The sequence below is a fragment of the Psammomys obesus genome, unplaced genomic scaffold (genome assembly GCF_907164565.1).
Source record: "Psammomys obesus unplaced genomic scaffold, mPsaObe1.curated_primary_1811, whole genome shotgun sequence".
NCBI lineage: Eukaryota > Metazoa > Chordata > Mammalia > Rodentia > Muridae > Psammomys > Psammomys obesus.
Window position 1 is genome coordinate 5,762,339 of NW_026592118.1, and position 23,212 is coordinate 5,785,550.

The window sequence follows — 23,212 nt, forward strand, 5'->3', positions numbered from 1 at the left end:
TGTGTAATAATGATGTGATAAAGTTCTGGCCTGGCTTCATTACCAGCCTATACTTAAGAGGGTATATTAAATTCACCTTCACTACTCTTCTTTTTGTTGTTTTCTGGAAAGATAATATTAAGAAGCTCTGTTAACTGCCTTGATATATATATATATATTCTCTAGTGCTCAAATTGGCCACAAGCACTGTCTTAGAATAATTTAGCATAGAAAAATTTGAGAGTGAAACGTCCCAATATGAAAAACTTGATTCAAAGTCTAGCTGTGCCAAACTTTATACTCAACATTATTCCTAACGTGACATTGCACTTCATCCACTAACGGTTTGTTTACTGTTTGTTCTGCGTTTTTTGTTTTTGAGACAGGGTCTCACAATGTAGACCAGGCCGGCCTCAGATTTGAAGAGGAACCTGCCTCTGCTGTCTCTGTGTTAAGTGCTGTAATGGAGTCACTTGCCACCATACCAGCTAATCAAGTACATTTTGATCAGCTTTGAAGCAAATTCAGTTTTTTAAGTCATTTTCTCTCAGCACGCGATCAAATGTAGAATACACAGATTGTGTGACTAGCCTCATAGTGCAATATAGAGATGCCATGCCCTCTTCTCTGTTTACACTCTCTGAGGCCACATGCTGACTCTGGTCCCCACATTTAGTTGTGCACTAAGCACACCAGTCACCTAGTTATGGGAGTGAGGTGAGGAGCTACTGCAGGACTTCTCCTGATTTGCAGAGCCAGGGAGTGGTAGAGCTGGAGTTCAAGCCCAGATGTGAGTCTGAGTTCCAAATGACAAGCCTGATCTTTGTAGGAGTTTGTCTTTCAGGCAGCCATATCAGGGACAGAAAGTTCTCAAATCATGTTCATTTTAAATTTAATAATATTAAATTTATTTTGATGCAAAAAGAAGCTTTCTTCATTTTCAAAATTGATACCGATTTCAAGAATCGAAAATGCAAGTGGAAGTATGAATTATCTAAAGAATATTCAAATTGGTCAGAAGAAGCATGCATTTAAATATTTTAGAGATGGGACACATAAACGGAAATGGCACTGGACAGGGAACCATACTATGTGATGTCAATTCTGATTATGAGGGTAGATTTCCTCTTGATCTTCAACAGGTATTTTATAGTTTTCAGACCACAGTTCTTATCCATGCAATAGAGTAGGATAGCAGTTCCGTTGTGTCTATTGCATAGATATAAGAGGTGCTATATATGGCCATACATCAAACTCCTAAAACAGTCTTCAGTACCACTAAGAGAGTAAGGATGTGTAAAACACCCAAAGCCTTAAGCAGAAGAGCATGTGATGCTGTATACCACAGTCATCAACAATACTGGATATCTTGCCATAACCATATTTGTAAGCAAGCAAAACTAATATTTTGAATCTCAGTTCTAAACTCATAGTTATGTACCTTTAGTAGCAAACATTTCATCTCCTTGCCAACATTCATTTATACAACTAGAAAAAGTATTTGTATTAAAATACAGCCTTCATATGTTTTTTGATTAATCTTTATTGTGCTCAACAGTGAATCACATTATTAAAGGAAATTTAGCAGATCAGAGCAGTGACCTTGATTTCATGATGTACAGAAGTCAAACAGACATTTTCATAAAATTAAGGTAGAAATATATTATAAATATGAAATGCTAAGTCCCTGGATATTAATTTGAACTTTACATTTTTGATAATAAAAGATCAACCGAAAATCAATAAATTAAACAACTTAATATTAAAAGCCCGGTTTTTTTCTCTTGATCAAATAGAGCTGATTACCTTGGAGAATAACTGAGGTATCGTCTCACTAGAATCTGTAATAACTACATTATAATGTTTTTCTTATGAAGAATAGTGAGTGTAGAGAACTCATCCACTGGGGAACAAAGAGCTGTGATTGCTTTTATTTACATCAATGAAGCCTTTGGAATCTGCTGTTCCCGAAACCCTGAGTCCCGTTCCCACGATGGACGTGGTTAGGTAGAGAACCAGCCCTTGCGGGCTGCCCTCTGTCTTCCGTGTGTGTGTTTTACTGTAGCACTTACAGCATCACATGCACACACACGTGTATACATATATACTAAACAAACAAACTAACAAAGATAATGTTTAAAATAAAATCATAACATTAGGAATGTAGTATAATAAAATTAGCCAGAATCCTAAAAGATCTCCATGTAAATAAACAAAAACATGCAAATGTAAGACGGTGTAAATCAATTTTATCATTGTTATTGATCACATTTTCTTTTTTAGGTCATATTAATTTTTAATTCATCTTGGTTAATCCAGTACAAATATAAATGCATTTGGTTACTAGTAAATGACAATTTTGTCAATTTTCAAGTGTCTGACTGTAGCTAATATGAAATCACCTTGTTTTATTTTTATTTTTTTTTCACAATTTATTCATTTTATATCCTATTGAACCAGTTGTATGTGTCATGGAAGCTCACTGTATTCCACAAGATGTGCTTTACATGATGAAGTAATGAAGGAAATATTAACCAAATTCTAATGTGTCTGAGTTTGAAACTCAGTAGACACTTGGTTGGTTGGGTCTATACACTTGGATAAGAATAAACATTGAAAATACACAATGTGTGTTCTTTCACTGAGTAAGTTCTTGTTAGGAAAAGGGTTTACAATATAAATTAGTATAATTAGGAAAAACAAAATGTTTCACCTGCTATGGTGTTGAGTGAAAACAATGGAACAGTTCCATTTTGCTTTACCTGCTTAGAGAAAAAAAAAATACCATCTAGAAAAGTGAAACAATCTGAATAAGACTAACATGCAGTCAAGCTACATTTTTGCCTCTTCTTTTCTCTGCAATACATCTGAAGAAACTATTCAATTTATCTGAATCTTATGAATAAAATCAGAATACAGAATGATGCCTAACCTCAAGCACACAAGGAAAGATGTCTCCCCTGTGAGTTCCTGTTCTTCACTCATCTTTACTTCCCTGACTCTGTGGTCTGTAAACCAAAAATATTTCTATGCACTTTAGAAAGAAAAAATACAAACATGCCTCTTTTAAAGAAAGATCTGAACCGTCTTATACAGCCAAGGTAGACTATAAATGTAGACATTTGTAAAGGGGAATTGCTAGAGCTTCCCCTGACATGAAGTTCAGACTTGGATGTTTACTGTATTATATTTTATTTTATTCTTATATGCATTCAGTTTTTACTTTATTTTTCTTATTTTTTTACAATTTGTTCATTTTATATCCTGATTGAAGCCCCCTCTCTCACCTCCTCCCAGTTCCTCCCTCTCTCCTTTCCCCTCAATATCCCTTTTCCCTAGCCCACTGAAAGGAGTCCTCCTCCCCTGCCATCTGAAAGACTATATTTTAAAAGGTTGCTCACAACCCTTTGATCACTAATATTTCTGAAAAAAATCTTTTTATAATATGAAAAATACATTCCTTATGATTTTCACATAGTTTTATTCTTTCTGAGGTATTCAGGCATTTGGGAGCCTAAATAAAGATATTTTATTGTCCTAATACCCCAAACTTTACAAACCTCGTTCCTCTCTAGCAGTCTTTGAGGCACATTCCAGTGTGCCAGATAACTCTGAAGGAGTGATGTGCATCATATACCTGCTGTGATCTTACTGGTACAGAATAATAATGTATGATACTGTTATTTTAAATGCATATTGCCTTTTTACTTCACACCATGTATGTCACTAAATATGCCAGATGCATATACTTTTACGATGTCATTTTATTCAATTTTTTATATATGTAATCATCAGCTAACAAATCCATATGTCTGTGTGGCTTTAAAAGGACTTGGTTACCAGAGCTGGGCTTCACAGATTTGAAAGCTGTTTACATCTAAAGAAAACAATTTAGCCTTTAATTTCTTCAGTGGCAATCATGACTTGAAGGTTTGTCTTAAATAGCAACCAAGCTAGGGTGATTAAAAACTTAAAGCAGGGCCTATTCTGTAGTAATGAGTGTTAGTGGATCTGATTATTAATGTTGCTGGTATCGGGTGCCCATAGAGCATAACTGGATAACTGAACAGAAATTATGTAACTCTGAGATAAATAGTGTTTGTGTGGAAACAGATGCCTATTTGTCCCAGAGAGGACATTGATGGCAAAATAATGGATAGATTTTACCCAAATCTAGCTTGATGAACAAATAAATTTGATGAATTTACTTACAAAACATAGTTTCTGCAAAGGCTGTTGCATCACTAAACCCAACCCAAACCTAGGTGAGGGTTCCTGAAAAATGTATTCTTGAGTATTTGTAGGCAGTAAATTGGAGATTATCTTCTCTAGTATTCGTATACTTCTTATATAACCTTGGAAAGAGGCCTTATGAGTCTTGTAGCTTTCTAGGTTTCCTGAATCTTGCATGTTGCATTTATTCACTGAGTCATATTAGCATCCCTATTCTTCCATGAGGAAACACTTCAATTCAAAGGGAATAGCTACATGACATATGCTAAATTTACAGGCAAATGGTGGGAACTAGAAAATATCATCCTGAGTGAGGTAACCTAGAAATAAAAAGACCCATATGGTATATACTCACTTATAAGTGGATATTAGCTATATAATATAAAAAAGTTAAACAACAAGGACAATCCTAGGAAAAATGCTTAATCCTCATTCATAAGGGCAAATAGGATACACATTGCAAGTAGGAGAAGACAAGGAACAGGACAGGACCCTTCCTCAGAGCACCTCTGAAAGACTAACTCTACCCACCAGGGTATCAAAAGAGATACTGAGACTCATAGCCAAACTTTGGGAAGAGTGTCAGAAACCTTATGAAAGAAAAGGAAGCTAGAAAGACCTGGAGGGGCAGGAACTCCACAAGGAGACAACTGAGTCAAAAACCTGGGCCCTCTGGAGAGGTCCTGCAGAGACCGATACTACAACCAAGAACCTTGCATGGAGAGGATCTGGACCCCTGGCTCAGAGGAAGCTCATAAGCTGCTCATTTTCCAAGTGGGTTCCCTAGTAAGGGGAGAAGAGACAGTCTCTGACATAAACTCAGTTGCCTGTTTCTTGATCACTTCTCCCTTGTGGGGCGACCTAGACAGCCCACAGAGGAGCAGGATGCAGCCAGCCTTGATGAGATCTGTTAGGCAAGGGTTGGATAGAAGGGAGGAGAACTCCCTATAATGGACTAGGGAAAGAGCATAGAGGGAGAAGTGGGAGGGTGGGTGAGACTGGGAGGAGATGAGGGAGAGGGCAGCAGTTGGGATACAAAGTGAATAAATTGTAATTAATTAATTAATTAATTACAATTTAATTAATTAATTAATTAAAAAAGAAAAGATAGCTTTCTGTTTTTAATAAGAGAATATTTGCAAGATTTAATTGATATCTATTATATATCCTACTAAAATCTTAATTTAAACTGATTTGTGTGAAATCCTTTAATCCAAAGCAATAAAGAAAAAAATACAAATACTCTTTCCAATAAATTTCTTAATATATAAAAATGCACCAACTGATCAATAGAAATGAGATATTGGGTTAATGTCTCTTAAAATACTACTCATTAAATCAAATGAAAGACAAAAACAAAGAAACAAAAGACAAAATGTACCTAGCTCTGCGTGTTCATATACTTCCGCGATCTCAGACTCTGGGATCAGAAACGGGAATTGCTAGTTCAAAAGAAATTTCAGTGAGTTAAAGTGGCAAAATGAAAGAGAAAGGAGTGCTGAGCCAGAAGACTTGAGAGAGACAGAAGCTGGATTAATGACAAGAAGCCTGAATGGAGTAAGGGAGTGATGGAGGAGACCCTGGCAAGACAATCTGTCAGCCAGAAGAGATGCCTACAGCCACCTTTGCTTGCTTTGTACTTTGTTAGCATTTCCTCCTATACAGTTTATACCAGGGTGCGTTCCCTTTGCTGAGTACTTTGGTTATTTTAACATTAAAGATTTGGGCTGTTGAAAAGTTGAGTGGTGCCTCATAGTTAAAAATTCACACCGGGGCTCGCTTTGGCAGCACATTTACTAAAATTGGGACAATAAGAGAAGATTAGCATGGCCCCTGCGCAACGGTGACATGCAAATTCATGGAGCGTTCCATATTTTTTAGGCTAGGGTAACATAGAAAGGGAGGAAGACCTCCCGTATCAGTGGACTGGGGGGGGATAGGGGAAGAAGAGGGAGGGAGGGTATGATTGTGAGGAGACGAGGGAGGGGCCATAGCCGGGATACAAATTGAATAAATTGTAATAAATGATAATAATAAAAATATATAACGTAAAAAGTTCACACCAATTGGTTATCTAATACCAAATGATCAGCCCAAAAAGATATACATTCAAGTAACATTATATGGACTGAATGTTGTATTTCTGCATTTAGGAATATATAGAAATATAGATATATAGAGATATATATTTTTGTGTATGTATACACATGTATATATGTGTACTCCTAAATATATATTCCTAAATGCAGAAATATAACCATTCTCTCTCTCTCTCTCTCTAGAATATATATAAAAACATATATATGTTTGGCATTTAGGTGCACTTAGGGAAGGCAAACTGTTCAGTGTTCTGATGAAGGCAAAAAAAAGGACAAGAGAGAGTCAGAAAGGAAGGTAGGACAAGCTAAGGAAGGTTTGCAGGCACTGGGAAGAGGCACAGCGACACTGTGCTGCTGCTTAGAGCCAAGACCCGAGCTGTTTCCATGTGCATCTCCTAATCACGCTGCTGCCCACGTGAGCAGCATGCCTTACTCATATTAAAATCAGATCCACTTTTATTTTGTTCTCTTTATCTTAATTCACAACACGCTGATGGCTTACATGGAGCATCCTGCTATGAGAAACTTTGTGATGTGTTTCTTCTGGGGACTCTTGCTACTTTATAGTAGCCTGTCTGTGTATGCATGATTGACTTTTAGAGGCTTACATTTATCCTTAGAATCTTTGAAATTGTTCTTTTCAGTCTTCTTTTTAGCAATAATGTGTGCATGGATAAACATGTTCTCTATCTTCATCCACATGGTAGACTAGAAGGCAGAACAGTTCACTCCAGCCAATACAGACGACTGGCGGTTAGCGTAAGTACACTACATTACCAGAAAGGCCGACTTCCCAACACGTTTGCACCAACTTTCAACCTTAAGGTGACATACAAGTTTCAAAGCCTTGTCTCAGGTCCGATAGTATTCTCAGAAACTTCCAGCCTGCTGCAGTTTTCAAAAAGAAAATCAGAGATCAGCTACTAATGGCATTCATTTCTAAGAACTTCAAATGAGATTCCTGGTCATCTCCCGTATCAGTACCATGCTGGGGACTGGTATCTTATTAACAGCAACTACAGCTACACAGTCCAGAACCCTCTTGAATTCTTTTGTCTTTCTGACATGAAACTGAACCCTGGTGCTTCTTTTTGTTATTTTTCTGTTTCTTTGTCTTGTGTGTTTTTTTTTCCAAGACAGGGTTTCTCTGTGTAACCCTTATTATCCTGGAACTTGCCCTGTGGAGCAGCCTGGCCTGAATTCAGAGATCTATGTGTATCTGCTTCCCAAGTCCAAGATTAAAGACGTGCAGCACCATGCCCAGCTGCCCCTGGTGCTTGTTTTCTGTACTGAACATCTAATTAGAGAATCTTTATTTTTTTACTGGAGTTTACTATAAATTTTATATGATCTTAACTGATTTTACAGTTGTTAGAAATTTGAATCCTTGTTTTACTTCTGACCTTGATAAACATCTACCAGTTTATCTTTTTTCTAAACGTGTATTTTAAAAACAGAATTATTGTAGATCATTCTACACATTTATATTGTTTGTCTACCTATTATTTTATTTCTTCAGTTACAATTTTTGTGTTTATATTAAGGGAATAAACACATTTTAGAAATTTTGTGCATGTACTACCACAGTTATTCCTAGTGGTACACAGATTTACACAAGTTTTGTTTCTAGAAATCATGAGTCAGATCATTTAAATGCTACCTGTCATATTCTTCTGACTTTATTCCTTTAAGTAGTTTGAGGTGTACAGCAAAGTCAGGAAGTACAGCTTCTCATATGTCCCTGATCAATGCATGCAGCCTCCCTTTTATCTGTGTCCATATAAAAGTGACATACTTCCTAAAGCTGGTAAATCTACAGTGATACATCACTTCCCAAAGGTCACACTTTACATTAGGATACACTACTGTCTGATCAGATGACTGGAGAAAATGAGGCAAGGGGATGGCCTTGAATCTAAGGCCAGCCTGAACTACATAATGTACTCAAAGCTCAAATGCCCTACATAACAGGACCCTATCTTAAAACACACTTACATTCAAAAGAAAGAAAGGAAAGGAAGTTAAAGGAAAGAAAAGGTAAATGAAAAGAGAAAGGGATTAAAACGAGTCATTCTCAGTCCTATACATGTTGAGGTTGCGTAATGTCCTATGCGTAATTCAATTTATCCTCGATCATAGCATCATACGTAATGTTTCCAGTCTCCTACACACCTCAACGTTCCAGCTGTTTGCTCCTTACTTTTTATGTCCCAAGATCTAGTGGTTCTATTAATACACCCATAATTCTGTCTTTTTCCAAAAGTTATGTTGTTGGAATTACATAGCATGTTGCCTTTTGAGATGGACATACTTCTCTTTTTAAAGTATTTTAATTTCCACTATGACTTTTCATTGCTTAACAGAGCATTTATCTTTTTCCTAATGAAGTGATGTTCTATTATCTTGATTGCTGCAGTTTTTGTTTTCACAATAGTCACCTTTTGAAGAACATCTTGGTTGTTTCTAGGTTTGAGAAATTATGAATAAGATCTCTATAGATATCTACTAGCAGATCGTGGGTGAGCATAAATGCTTAACTCCTTTAGATAAATGTCAGTAAGTGTAGTTGTTGCCTTGCATGGAAATCATAGGCTTAATTTTGTAATAAACCCAAATTCTCCTTCAAGCTAGCTTACTACTTTGCCTTCCTGCAAGAAATACATGAGAGTTTTAACTGCACCAACCTCCCCGCAAGAGTCAGAGTGTTTTCTTATTGACAGTTGTTAAGACTCCTTTACAGATTTCAGGAGCTGTTTTTAAAATAGTATGTCTTTATACACATTCCCCCCTGCCAGTCTGTGAATGTCTCTTTGTTTTCTTAACAGTGTCTCATAGGCCAGAAATGCCTTCTCACTTAATTACACCCCCAGCCATTTGCAGCTTTCCATTTTATGTTTAGGTCATTAATTCTTTCCGAGTTGATTTCTGTAAAGTGTTTAATATCTGTGTCTAGGTGAGAAGGTAACTGCTCAGTTATTCTAGAAAGCTTTACTCCATTTCATTGCCTTTGCACCTTTGTTACAGATCACTGTCTACATGAATCTATATCTGGACTCTTTTGCCTGTTCCACGGATCTGTTTGTCTATTCTTTTATGAATTCTGAACTTTCCTGGTTGCTGTTACTTTTTATTAAGGTCGAAGTCAGTGTCAATTTCCTTTCTCAGTTTTATGCTATATATGGTATTTATAGCAGTAAAAAGTGGAGAGAATACTAATGCCCAAATGTAAGAGACGTATCAAACATAATTTGGAAGTATATCATGTTATTAAAAATAAATTGTTAGGCAAGCAAATATCAACGCATTTTATAATCTACTTTTGAAAAATGTATCACCTCTAGCTCCAGTGGGTCTAGGTACACTGATGGATCCTATTTAATTTATTTTTTAACTTATTCACTTTACATCTCGATTGGAGACCCATTCCTCATCTCATACTGGTCCCATCATCCCTCCTTTTCCGGCCTATACCCTTCCCCAGTCTTCAAAAGAAGGACACCCTGCTCACCTACCAACTGATCCCAGCCTGTCAATTCTCACCAGGACTGCCTGCATCCTCTTCCTCTGGCCTGGCTCACCTTACTAGGGAACCCACATGGAGACTGAGGTGCTTATCAGCTATATCTGAGTAGAGAATCTAGATCCTGTCCTTGCATGGTTCTTGGTTGGTGCCTCAGTCTCTGCAGGCCCCTCTTGGTCCAACTTTGTTGGCCCTAAAGAGGCTACATAAGAAGGAACACCCAAGGGAGGTTGCCTAATTTTCATTCAGAAGGGCAAATGGAATAGACATCACAAGCAGTTGAAGAGAGGGAACTGGATGGGAGCCTACCATAGATGTCCTCTGAAAGACTCCACCCAGCAGGGTACTGAAGCAGATGCTGAGACTCATAGCCAAACTTTGGGCAGAATGCAGGGAGTCCTATGGAACAATGGGGGCATAGTAGGATCTGGAAGGCACAGGAGTGCCACAAGAAGACCAACAGAGCCAACAAACCTGGTGTATATTTATGAAACAATATTTTGTGCATTTTTAGATCTCTGTATTTTCTCTCATACTCCATCCATATCAGAGACTCATTTGTTCATTAGTTCTCTAAATGATACATATCTTATCTCATTGACACAGGCAGTTGATCCTTTCTCTTAGCCTTTTTTTCCTACTGAACACACTGTGCCAGTCCATTTTTCATTTCAGTCCTCCATTGTGACTATTCTATCTTAGGACAGTCAACATATCATAAAGACAAGGCAAACATTTATCTTTTCTGAATATGTCATAGAAAGTGGACCCATAACACAGCTGGACAAGCAGGTTCTAGTATTGAAAGTGGTGATCATGCAGCTTTGCTTCTTAACAATTGTATTTGAGATCCAAGAAAAAGCCTGAAATTTATCTGAGTAGAATTAATTATAAAACTTGTGTGTGAAAAAAAAAATCTCATTTTCCCAACAAGAAGCCAAGTCTGAGGAAACAGCACTATTCTTCATACCTCCTTAACCTTACCTTTCTGGAGTTTAGACTGAAAGAAGGTACATTGCACCAAAGGAAAACAATGTGCAATGAAGAAGGGTGTTTTGGGTTTTGTTTTCTTTTTTTTATTCATCAGATTTTAACAGATGTATTGTAACATAGTTATTAACACATAAAGCTATGAGAAACTATTTTTTGAAGGATTAATAAAGATATATTTTTGTCATAGATTATTCTTCTGCTCAGCTGAATTCCTGCCTGGAAGCCTTATGAAATAGAAAAACCATGGCTGAGATACAATATTTCTAATTCATAAAATTCATGGAAATTCTATGAAACAGTCTATGTTTTAACCTGACACCTATACATTTGAAATAAAAAAAGAGACAAAGCCAAAACAGGATATCAAGTGTAAATTAATTGGTGGAATTTTTTTTGAGGTCTGGTCCTATCAGACAAGAAATAACTCATCAAGTGTGTAGTGGTGAATGAACGTGTAAAAACCTGAGCTAGTCTCGTTTGCTACTCTGCTTTACAAAAAATAGAAAAAGCCTTTACGTCAGACAGCTAAACCTGAAGAGTTGAGGGTTTTTTGTTGTTGTTGTTGTTTTAATTTATATATTTGAAGTCACTCCACTTCAAATTTGTGAAATCTAATTGCTTTGACTTTTTTTGAAAGATTGACATTCTTTAAGTTTGAGAAAAAAAAAGGCACTGTAGTGAAATCTGCCTGGTAGGTGTCATTGTATTTGTTCCCATTGTTTTATTTTGCTGTTCCTATTTCTCAAAGGCTCTTAGCCATAGGTTGACTGGTCCTCTTTACCCAAGAAAGAACTTGGGAAAGAAAAAGCAAATTAAGTCTGAACTGAGTGAACTTTCAAGCTGTCAACTTAGATATTTGTCAAAAGTAGTGTAACATTTGGCAAGGTAATTGACAGGAGCATTGACGTGATTGACTTAATGTGTCAACAGCACACAAAAGCTCAAAATCTTGCCTTTTAATAAGTGGATGGTACCTGCAGGCTAGGGAATAACGAGTGCTCTCTCCTTGAGCACCCTTTCTCCAGTTAACCTGCCACTCTCTACCGTGTGTACTGGAAGCAGACACCACCTTTGTGTGGTGTGAAAACACAGCTCACGGAGTCAGTGTCACTTTACATAACAGAGAAGTGGCTTTTGTGGAGGAGGCAAAGGTGCTCTGAGACTAAGACGGCACAATTGCAGGAAAACGCAACATATCCTCATCCTCAGCTTATATCGACGCCAAGTGGTAACTATTTGCAGGTCAAATAACTAGTCCACTCTCTCTATCTGGATGATAAAGCATACAGTTAAGTGGATTTTGTCAACACAAATGTTATGTAACTTTTGCAATAAGGGAAGTGAGTTAGGAGAAAATATTAGTGGATAGAAAACATCTGATTCTTCTCTGCAGCACGGATGTTGCCACTACTCACCCAGTCCCACACTCTGCTTACGGCTGCAAAAGCCCTTATTTGTTGACGTGCATCTTACTAATTTCCTTACAATATTATACTTAACTTAGCTTTAATTTGAAGTAAGAAAATTAAATATGTGAAAATGAAGGACTTATAAATTTCACACATGTATTTCCTCCCTAAGAGATGTTGGCTCCTCAAAGACCCCCTGCAAGTAAAACAAGAGTAACAAAAACTATGAGTGTCTCTAAGACAAGAGTCTTCATGCTTCCTAAAATGGTCACCGCAGCTAATACACTTTGGTCATACACATGCACATGTGAACAAATGAAAATCATCAGTGTTCCCCGGGGGGGAGTATTGCCCCCAAGTGAGCCAGAACATCCTCATCAGGGAGAAGAGGCTCTCTCTGAGCTTTCTTAGATCTATACCTAATCTTTATCTTTTAAAAACTATGGAAAACAATCTACACTGACAGAAGTTTATATTTTTCAGGTAGTAACACACTGTAAGCTTTTTCTCCCTTTGGATATCAAGACAGTTCTATTTGGTTATAAGACAACAAAATACAAGATGGGAATCATACTTGATGCACCTCAAACTTTAATGAGATTAACAAGTTAATTCTAATGGAGACAGATCATGCTTTGAGTATGATACTGCACACAGAGAAGCAGAGCAGCCATGTAAGCAACTAGCTCTTTATCCTAGGACCTCTACTGCCTTTTCTGGTATTTCTATGCTTAAATCCAAGTGCTCTTCAAGAAAACTTAGAGAAGTCTAAGGATAAGTTTTACCTCTGAGCAGTGACGGCATCAGGTTAAATATGACCAGGCACTGTGTGTCCGTGCTTTTGCCCCTGCTAGGACTGATAACTGCTGGGCCCTGCAGAGAGTAGGAGAGTCTTTGTAGCTTAGTTCAGCAAGCAAGCATTCTTGTTCCTCCCAGGGAACAGTGTGGCATTGGTGAAGGCAGCCAGTTGCAGGGCCTCTAAAGGAAGTCAGGATGATTAGAAATTTCCAGCAGGATTAGAAGCTGGCCTCAGTAGCATGGAATGTTCAAAGTTAAGTGAACTCTGGCTCAATGCAAGAGGAGGAGGATACAGTTCAGGGAAGAAGGAGAAAAATAGTTCCATTTGTATTTCATACTGGTTTATACTGGTCAGTTTCCTGTTAAGTTGACACAAACCTAGAGTTATCTTGGAAGAGGAACCTCACTTTATAAAATGTCTCCATCAGACTAGCATATACACAAGCCTGTAAGACATTTTTCTGATTAATGAATGATGTGGGAAGGCATGCCCACTGCACACAATGTCACCCCTCCAGAGATAGTCCTGGGTGCTATAAGAAAGCAGGCTGAGCAAGTGATGGGTACAAAAACTAAGCAGCACTCCTCCATGGCCTCTGCATCAGCTCCTTTTCTTAGCGATGGAGTAGACCTGAGCGCAGTAAGATGAAATAATCTCTTTGATGTTTAGTCATGATGTCTGTCACAGCAACAGAAACTCTGGGTTGACCTCAAACTTGCTATGTATTTGAGGATGACCTCTAATTCATAACCCTTCTGCTTCTACCTTCAGAGTCCTAGGATAACAAGCATGGACCATCAGACCTGGTTTACTAAAAGGATGCTCCATGATTTGTAAAGAGGTCTTACCAACATGTAGTGGCTTTAATGTACATTCAAGAGCCTTTTGTTATTTCAACAGATTTTATTTTGACAGATTCGTGATGGGTATCTTGTTGACCATGTAACCAAAAAACATTTGTATATGTCATGATAAAAGTACAAGCTGGAGCCAGGTGTGGTGATGTATGCCTTTAACCTCAGCACTCAGGTAGGCAGAGGCAGGAGAATCTCTGCGAGTTCAAGGCTAGCCTGGACTATAAAGGGAGTTCAGGACAGCCAAGGCTACACAGAGAATCCCTGTCTTGAAAAACCAAATAAATAAATAAGAGCTGACTCTTTCTCTGTGTATCTGATTCTAAATTTATGGTTTATTACAAAGATTCTGGTTCACTAGTGTGGGTTCACTGAGCTAGGCAGCCTACTCACAGCAAGTTTAAAAATATAATTAACTAGTCTATTAGGTGAGCTTTCCAAAAGACACAGTACAATATTCCCCCAGTGCCGGGTCCCATCTCTGACCTGACACCTGGCACTCTGTCTACTCTAAGAATTCATCCTGCTACTTCTCAGGTGTCTAATGGTGGCTGTTCAAAGGATATGAATCATTTTTATTTCGTCCAGAAATTTAAAAACAAATAAGCTTTAATATTTGGTGGAATGGATTGAAAAGCACATGTAAGAATTGTGTTCTATGAACAGAAAATTTTAAAAACACTTTTATTTTTGCTTATTTATTTGGTAAATTTATTTATTATTTATTTATAGTCTCAATATATAGCCTTGGTGGCCTGGAATTCTCATTGTAGACTAGACTGGCTTCAAACTCATAAAACCCCTCCTGCCTCTGCCTCATAAATGATGGGATTAATGGCGTGTGCCACCACATTGAACACCTCTTTTTAAGAGAGAGAGAATTCTCAATAGAGGAATATCAAATAGCTGAGAAGCACTTAAAGAAATGTTCAATGTCTTTAGTCCTCAGGGAAATGCAAATCATAATGACTCTCAGTTTCCATCTAACACCAGTCAGAATAGCTAAGATCAAAGACTCAAGTGATAGCGTATGCTGTCAAGGATATGGAGAAAGGGACACAAATCTTCCATTGCTGATGGGAGTGTAAGCTTGTGCAAACGCTTTTGAAATTAATCTGGCACTTCCTCAGAAAATTGGTAACAGCTCTGCCTCAAAACCCAGCTATACCACTCCTGGGCATATACCCAAAAGATATTCCACCATACGACAAGGACATTTGCTCAGCTATATTCATAGTGGCTTTATTTGTAATAGCTAAAACAACTGAGATGTCCCTCAACTGAAGAATGGATAAAGAAACTGTGGTACATTTACACAGTTGAATACTATTTAGCTATTAAAAACAAGGCCATCATGAAGTTTGCAAGTAAATGATGAATCTGGAAAAGACCATCTTGAGTGAGGTAACCCAGACCGAGAAAGACACGCATGATATATACTCACTTAATAAGCAGATATTAGTCATACAATACAGGATAACCATACTATCCACAGACCCAAAAAGCTAAGTAACAAGGAGAACCCTAGAGGGGATGCTTAATTTTCATTTAGAAGGGCAAATAGAATAGACACTAAAAGTGGTTGAGGAGAGGGAACAGGTAGGGAGCCTACCATAGATGTTCACTGAAAAACTCCACCCTGCAAAGGATAGGAGATGGTGCAACACTCAGCCAAATGTTGGACAGGGCACAGGGAGTCTTATGGAAAAGTAAGTGGATAGAAGAACCCAGAGATGATAGGAGCTCTGCAAAAAGACCAACAAAACCAAAATATCTGTATCCAGGGGGCCTGCAGAGACTGATGCACCAACCAAGGACCATGAATGGAAAGGACTTAGACACCTGCTCGGATGTAGCCAATTAGTAGCTCAATCTCCATGTAGGTCACCTAGTAATGGGAGCAGGGTCTGTCTCTGACATGAACTCTGTTGCCTGCTCTTCAATCAATTCCCCCGGGGAAGGTGGCCTTGCCAGACCACAGATGCAGGCAGTCCTGAAGAGACTTGGTAGTCTGGGGTCAGTTGGTAAGGGAGACGGTATCCCCCCTTCTGAGGAGTAGGGCACTAGAATGGGGGCAAGGGAAGAGAGGGTGAGACCTGGAGATGATGAGGGAGGGTGCTATGATCAGGATGTAAAATGAAAAAATTAATTTTAAAAACCATTACTGTTTCATATAATGGAATTGAATCATATTGTTCCACCGTCTCCAATTCTTCCTATGTCTATCCTCCTCCCTGACCCCCCAAATTTGTGTCATTTTTGTTTTTAACCCCTCAATATCAATTCATGCTGCATAAATTTCTTGGGTATGTATCTTCTACTGCAACTATTAGTAATTGTTAGCTACAGAATAAGGGATAGTTCTCCCTAAGAGTGTAGACCTTGCTGAGTCTTTCAAAACACCACTCTCAATTTTGATGTTCAGAAAGATTTTCGTGATTTTCAGCTTTCAGAACAGAGCTAGTTTCTTCCCATAGTATTTTCTCTGTACTTTAATGCACAATATAGAAGGAGTATAAGGATAGAGAGGATGTGTAAGAACACTGAGGCCAATTGCCTGGGTTCAAAACTTGGGTTTGCTGCTCACTAACTATGTGATTTATGTAAGTTAGTTAACATCTGTTTCTTAATTTCCTAACATGAATTAAGTATTATTCTCCATATGAATAATGTATTAATAATTTATATATGTATTATAAGGCATAAGTATGTTTATGCTGTTAAATTTGTATGTCTGAAACGCAGATTGACTCCTACTTTACCTCTTAGAATGCTTTTTTCCACCCCTTTTCCTCCTTCTATGTCAATAAAAGGCCTCTTTTTACTTTATTTTTATTATTTTAATATTAATATTAATTACAGTTTATTCACTTTGTATCCCAGCTGTAGCCTCCTCCCTCCCAATCTCACTCTCCCTCCCTTATCTCCTCCCATGCTCCCCTCCAAGTCCACTGATAGGGGTGGTCTCCTCCCCTTCCATCTAACCCTAGCCTATCAGGTCTCATCAGGACTGGCTTCATTGTCTTCCACTAAGGTCTGATAAGGCTGCTCCTCCTTCAGGGGGAGGTGATCAAAGAGCCAGCCACTGAGTTCATGTCAGAGACAGTTCCTGTTTCCCTTACTAGGGTACCCACTTGGAGAATGAGCTGCCATGGGCTACATCTGTGCAGGGGTTCTAGTTTATCTCCATGCATGGTCCTTGGTTGGACTGTCAGTCTCAGGAAAGACCCCTGGGCCCAGATTTTTTGTTCTGTTGCTCTCCTTGGAGCTCCTATTGCCTCCAGGTCATTCTATCTCCCCCTTCTTTCATAAGATTCCCTGCACTTTGCCCAAAGTTTGGCCATGAGCCTCATCATCTGCTTTAATACCCTGCTGGGTAGAATATTTCAGAGGCCCTCTGTGTTAGTCTTCTGTCCTGTGTCCTGTTTTCTCCCTCTTCCGATGTCCCTCCCATTTGCCTTTCTGAGTGAGGATTTATCATCTTACCCTGCGTCCTCCTTCTTGCTTAGCTTCTCTAGGTATACAGATTTTAGTATGTTTATTCTATATTATATGTCTAATAACCACTTATAAGTGAGTATATACCATGTGTGTCTTTCTGCTCCTGGGATACCTCACTCAGGATGATCTTTCTAGATCCCACCAAATTTCATGATTTCCTTGTTTTTAAATGCTGAATAGTATTCCATTTTGTAAATGTACCACAATTTCTGTATCCATTCCTCAACTGTGGGGCATCTGGGTTGTTTCCAGGTTCTGGCTATTATGAATAAAGCTGCTATGAACATGGTTGTGCAAATGTTCTTGTTATATACTTGAGCATCTTTTGGATATATGCCCAAGAGTGATATAGCCAAATCTTGAGGAAGCATTATTCCTAATTGTCTGAGAAAGTGCCAGATTGATTTCCCAAGTGGTTGTAAGAGTTTACATTCCCACCAGCAATGGAGAAAGGTTCCCCCTTTCTCCACATCCTCTCCAGCATGTATTGTTGCTTGAGTTTTTTTAATTATTTTTATTAATTACAGTTTATCACTATCACTTGAGTTTTTTTGATCTTAGCCATTCTGATGGGTATAAGGTGAAATCTCAGGGTCGTTTTGATTTGCATCTCCCTGATGACTAAGGAGGTTGAGCATTTCTTTAAGTGTTTCTCTGCCATTCGATATTCATTAAAAGAGAATTCTCTGTTTAGCTCTGTACCCCATTTTTAATTGGATTACTTGATTTGTTGCTTTTTAACTTCTTTGGTTCTTTATATATTGTGGATAATAGCCCTCTGTCAGATATAAGGTTGGTGAAGATCCTTTCCCATTCTGTAGGCTGTCGTTTTGTTCTGATGACAGTGTCCTTTGTTTTACAGAAGCTTTTCAGTTTCTTGAGGTCCTATTTATTGATTGTTGATCTTAGAACCTGTGCTTTGGTGTTTTTTTAATTTTTTTTATAATTTATTCAATTTATAATCCCAATTGTAGCCCCCTCCCTCACCTCCACTTGGTCCTCCCTCCCTCCCTTTTTTCCCAGTCCCCCACCCCTAGACCACAGAAAGGGGAGTCCTCCTCCCCTACCATCTGAACATAGCCTATCAAGTCTCATCAGTACTGCCTGTATCCTCTTACTCTGTGGCCTGGCAAGGCTGCCCCAACAGAAGGAAATGATCAATGAGGGGAAAACAGAGTCTGTGTCATAGATAATCCATGCTCTCCTTTCTGGGAGATCCACATGAAGCCAAAGGTGCTCATTGGCTACATTTGTATATGGGGCCATGCATGGTCCTTGGTTGATGCTTCAGTCTCCACAAACCCCTCTGGGCCCTGATTAATTGGCTCTGTTGGTCATTTTGTGGAGCTCCTGTCACCTCGAGGTCCTTCTTTCCCCCTCCCCTTTTCCACAAGACTACCTAAGCTTCTTCCAATGTTTGGTTATGAGCCTCAGCATCTGTTTAGATCTGCTTCTGGCTGTAACTTTCAGATGACAACTATGATAGGCTCCATGACAGCCATTCTGACTGCAAGAACTGAAACATTATTCTTAAAAAGGGAGCGGGGCATCACCATCTCCAAAGAAAAGATGACATTAGAGAGATAAGATAATATTCATGTCTCACATGAGGATGTGAAAGAATAATCCTGGAAAGCCTTCCCTCATTTGGAGCTATCGTTACTTTGATCCTGCAGTAATGTCTTGCTCTTCTCTCTTCCCTGTCAGTAAAGAATGGAGCTGCAGTCCCTGGCCAGGGTCACTGAGTTGTGCACAGCACTATTGGCAGTCTAAACTAACTCCATGAACAGTCAGAGTATATTGAATTTTAAATGTTTTATAGGCTATGACTTGCCTTCTGGAAATTAGCTTTTAATCTATTTCATTATACCAACTTATGGCCCTAACAGAATAGAATTATGAATTAACTCATTCACTTATTAAATCACTTACTGAAGGAGCTTGGTGAATTATGAAAAACATGAGCACAAGAGTCAGAGAGATGTGGGTTTCATGTCAGCACTGTCCAAGTGAGTCATGTACTTCAGGCAGTTTAGCATCCTCAAAACCAGTTTTCCCAACTATGTCATAATAATGATAGCAATTCGCCTAGATAAGACAAAGAAGTTCCCAATTCAGTGTTCATTATCATCTTTCATCATGCAGTAAGCATTTGAGTCTGACCTTACATCATTGTATTCCCTACAAGCAAAAGAAAATTAAAATGGTTTCCAAGGTGGTGACGAAGTGCCTCTAGGAGATTTTGGGCTTGCTTTTTATTTATCTGTATCAGGACGTTATTGGTAGTAACAAAGACTGGAGATGCGTTGATACTTTGTGCTTAGGGATTCTAAAGATTGCAAAATGTACAAGCTGGTCTAAAGGGGGAAAACTACCTTACCCAAATGCAAATAGCATCCTAATTGAAAAACAGTTTGATAGACGAGGCTGACAAATAAATCAATGATTATAGTACAAGAAAAATAAATTAAATGCTGTAATAGATGCAGTGAGAACATTACTGTATCATCACTGTTATCCCAAGATGCTACCTTTACAGGGACTTGTATTGTTTCACTTAGTCCTTTGCAAGCAACCTTTGGGGAGACTTGTGCATATCAGTGCTCTGAAAACTTGAATGTATGTAAAATTCAAAAGGACAACTTATAAATAGATCTCTATTTATCACCCTGCACAAAACTAAAGTCTAAGTGGATCAAAGACCTCAACATAAAACCAGATACTCTAAATCTGTTAGAAGAAAAAGTGGGGAACAGCCTACAACTCATTGGCACAGGAGAAAACTTCCTGAACAGGACATCAACAGCACAGGCTCTAAGAGCAACAATCAATAAATGGGACCTCATGAAACTGAACAGCTTCTGTAAAGCAAAGGACACTGTCATCAAAACAAAACGCCTGCCTACAGATTGGGAAAGAATCTTCACTAACCCTTTATCTGACAGAGGACTAATATCGAGTATATACAAAGAACTAAAGAAGCTGAAAAGCAGCAAACCAAGTAATCCAATTAAAAAATGGGGAACAGAGCTAAACAGAGAATTCTCGACAGAGGAATATCGAATGGCAGAGAAACACTTAAAGAAATGCTCATCCTCATTAGCCATCAGGGAAATGCAAATCAAAACGACCCTGAGATATCACCTTACACCCATCAGAATGGCCAAAATGAAAAACTCAAGGGACAACACATGCTGGAGAGGTTGTGGAGAAAGGGGAACCCTCCTCCACTGCTGGTGGGAATGTAAACTGGTACAACCACTCTGGAAATCTATCTGGTGCTTTCTAAGACAATTAGGAATAGTGCTTCCTCAAGACCCAGCTATACCACTGCTAGGTATATACCCAAAGTTTGCTCAAGTACACAAAAGGGATATTTGCTCAACCATGTTTATAGCAGCTTTATTTGTAATAGCCAGAACCTGGAAACAACCCAGATGTCCATCAACGGAGGAATGGGTACAGAAATTGTGGTATTTTTACACAATGGAATACTACTCAGCAATCGAAAAGGAGAAAATCATGAAATTTGCAGGCAAATGGTGGGATCTAGAAAAGATCATCCTGAGTGAAATATCCCAGAAGGAGAAAGACAAACATAGTATATACTCACTTATATAGACCTATAAGATGTGATAAACATAATGAAATCTGTACACCTAAAAAAGATAATCAAGAGAGTGGACATGGGGTAAGATGATCAATCCTCATTTAGAATGACAGATGTGATGTGCATTGAACGTATGACAGGAGTCTACGGAGCGCATTGGAAAGACTCTAACTAGCAGTGTTTTCAAAGCAAAGACTCATGACCAAACCTTTGGCAGAGTACAGGGAATCATAAGAAAGAAGGGGAGTTAGTCTGATGAGGAAAGGATAGGAGCTCCACAAGGACCAAAGATATCTGGGCACAGGGTCTTTTCTGAGACTGACATGCAACCAAGGACCATGTATGAATGTAACCTAGAACCTCTGCTCAAATGTAGCCTGTGGTAGCTCAGTAACCAATTGGTTTCCCATAGTGAGAGGAACAAGGACTATTTCTAACAGGAACTCAATGACTGGCTCTTTGGCCTCCCTACCCCCCCCAAGGGAGGAGCAGTCCTGTTAGGCCACAGAGGAGAGCTTTGCAGCCAGTCCTGAAGATATCTGATAAAACAGGATCAGATGAATGGGGAGGAGGTCCCCCCTATCAGTGGACTTGGCAAGGGGCACGGTGGAGATGAGGGAGGGAGGGAGGGACTGGGAGGGAATGAGGGATCGGGACATGGCTGGGGTACAGAGTTAATAAAATGTAACTGATAAGAAAAAAATAAAATACAAAAAAAAAAAGGACAACTTATTAAGATGAAGATTAAGACTCAAGTTCACTTTAAATAATTCATCTCCAGAAAAAAACTAAGTCGTATTTTATATAGAGCATAGATTACTCTGCCCAGTGAGAACTCCACAGCTCTTGGCAATTTTTGAGGTTCTGCCTTCACCTCTGCCTAATATTTGTGCCTAATGTGTAAAATCTCTTGGGGAGACTCCAGAGTCGCAGAGCTGCACTGCCGGAACCCATCCCAAACAGGAAATACCAGTTAGTTCAGATCCCACAAGAGGCAAAACTTTATGACTGACTGGTCCAAAAGAGAAAAGGCCAGTCCCTTTGCCACCCAAGGATAAGCCCGCTAGAACACACTGTCAATATTTTGCACATACTCACACCCTCCTTGATTTCTCCTTCACTGAACTGCTTTCAGGACAGCCTTCCCAGGCTCTGCTAGGAAGGCTTCCTCAGAATTCACTTCACATGAAACATTACAGCAGCTCCTTCAAAGAACTGAACTGAAAATGTCCTCAGTTCCACTTTTGCTGTCAGCTCACACAGCTTCTACCCTCATCCGAAATATGCCCATATCCACCCACCGCTCACCTAGCCAGTGCTATCACTCCTTGCTCTACTCTTGGCTGGTTGTATTTTCATCACACCAATCCATTTTTCACTCTCACTGAGAGACCTTTTCAGTTTTCAACATTGGGCCCCTCGCCAACATAAAACCTTGCCGTGGCTGTCTTTTTTTCCTCCAGTAAACTCCAAATATCTTCCTAAAATACTGTCTAAAACAGCAAATCTCTGCTTCTTCAGCAGTGACCTCTCCTAGCATGTCCTAAATTTCTGTCGTTACCTTTGTTTGCTTTTTTTCATTTTTCTTTTTCTTTTTTTTAATTTTTTTTCTTTAAGATATGTTTTTAATTTTTATTATTAGTTACATTTTATTAACTCTGTATCCCAGCTGTGTTCTGCTCCCTCATTCCCTCTCAAGCCCTCCCTTCCTCCCTCATCTCCTCCCTGCCCCTTTCCAAGTCCACTGATTGGGGAGGACCTCCTCCCCTTTCATCTGACCCTGTTTTATCAGGTATCTTCAGGAATGGCTGCACAGTCCTCCTCTGTGGCCTAGCAGGACTGCTCCTCCCTTTGGGATGGGGAGGTCAAAGAGCCAGCCATTGAGTTCCTGTCAGAAATAGTCTCTGTTCCCCTTACTAGGGAAACCAATTGGTTATTGAGCTACCACAGGCTACATCTGAGCAGAGGTTCTAGGTTATATCCATACATGGTCCTTGGTGGAGTGTCAGTCTCAAAAAGACCCCTGTGCCCAGATATATTTGGTCCTTGTGGAGTTCCTATCCTTTCCACGTCATACTAACTCCCCCTTCTTTCATGATTCCCTGCACTCTGCCGAAGGTTTGTTTTTGAGTCTTAGTATCTGCTTTGAAAACATTGCTTGGTAGGGTCTCTCAGAGGCCCTCTGTGGTAGGCTCCTGTCCTGTTACTTGTTTTC

At 39.0% G+C, this 23,212-nt stretch overlaps 1 protein-coding gene and 1 non-coding gene across 2 annotated transcripts in view; both read left to right on the plus strand.

Annotated features, from left to right (window-relative positions):
- Grid2 (glutamate ionotropic receptor delta type subunit 2) overlaps positions 1–23,212 on the plus strand; it is a 1,513,832-nt gene that overhangs the window by 1,322,746 nt on the left and 167,874 nt on the right. The window lies entirely within an intron of this gene.
- Positions 5,985–6,090, plus strand: LOC129681120 (U6 spliceosomal RNA). The gene has a single exon (XR_008720778.1). It is a non-coding gene; the product is annotated as a U6 spliceosomal RNA (small nuclear RNA).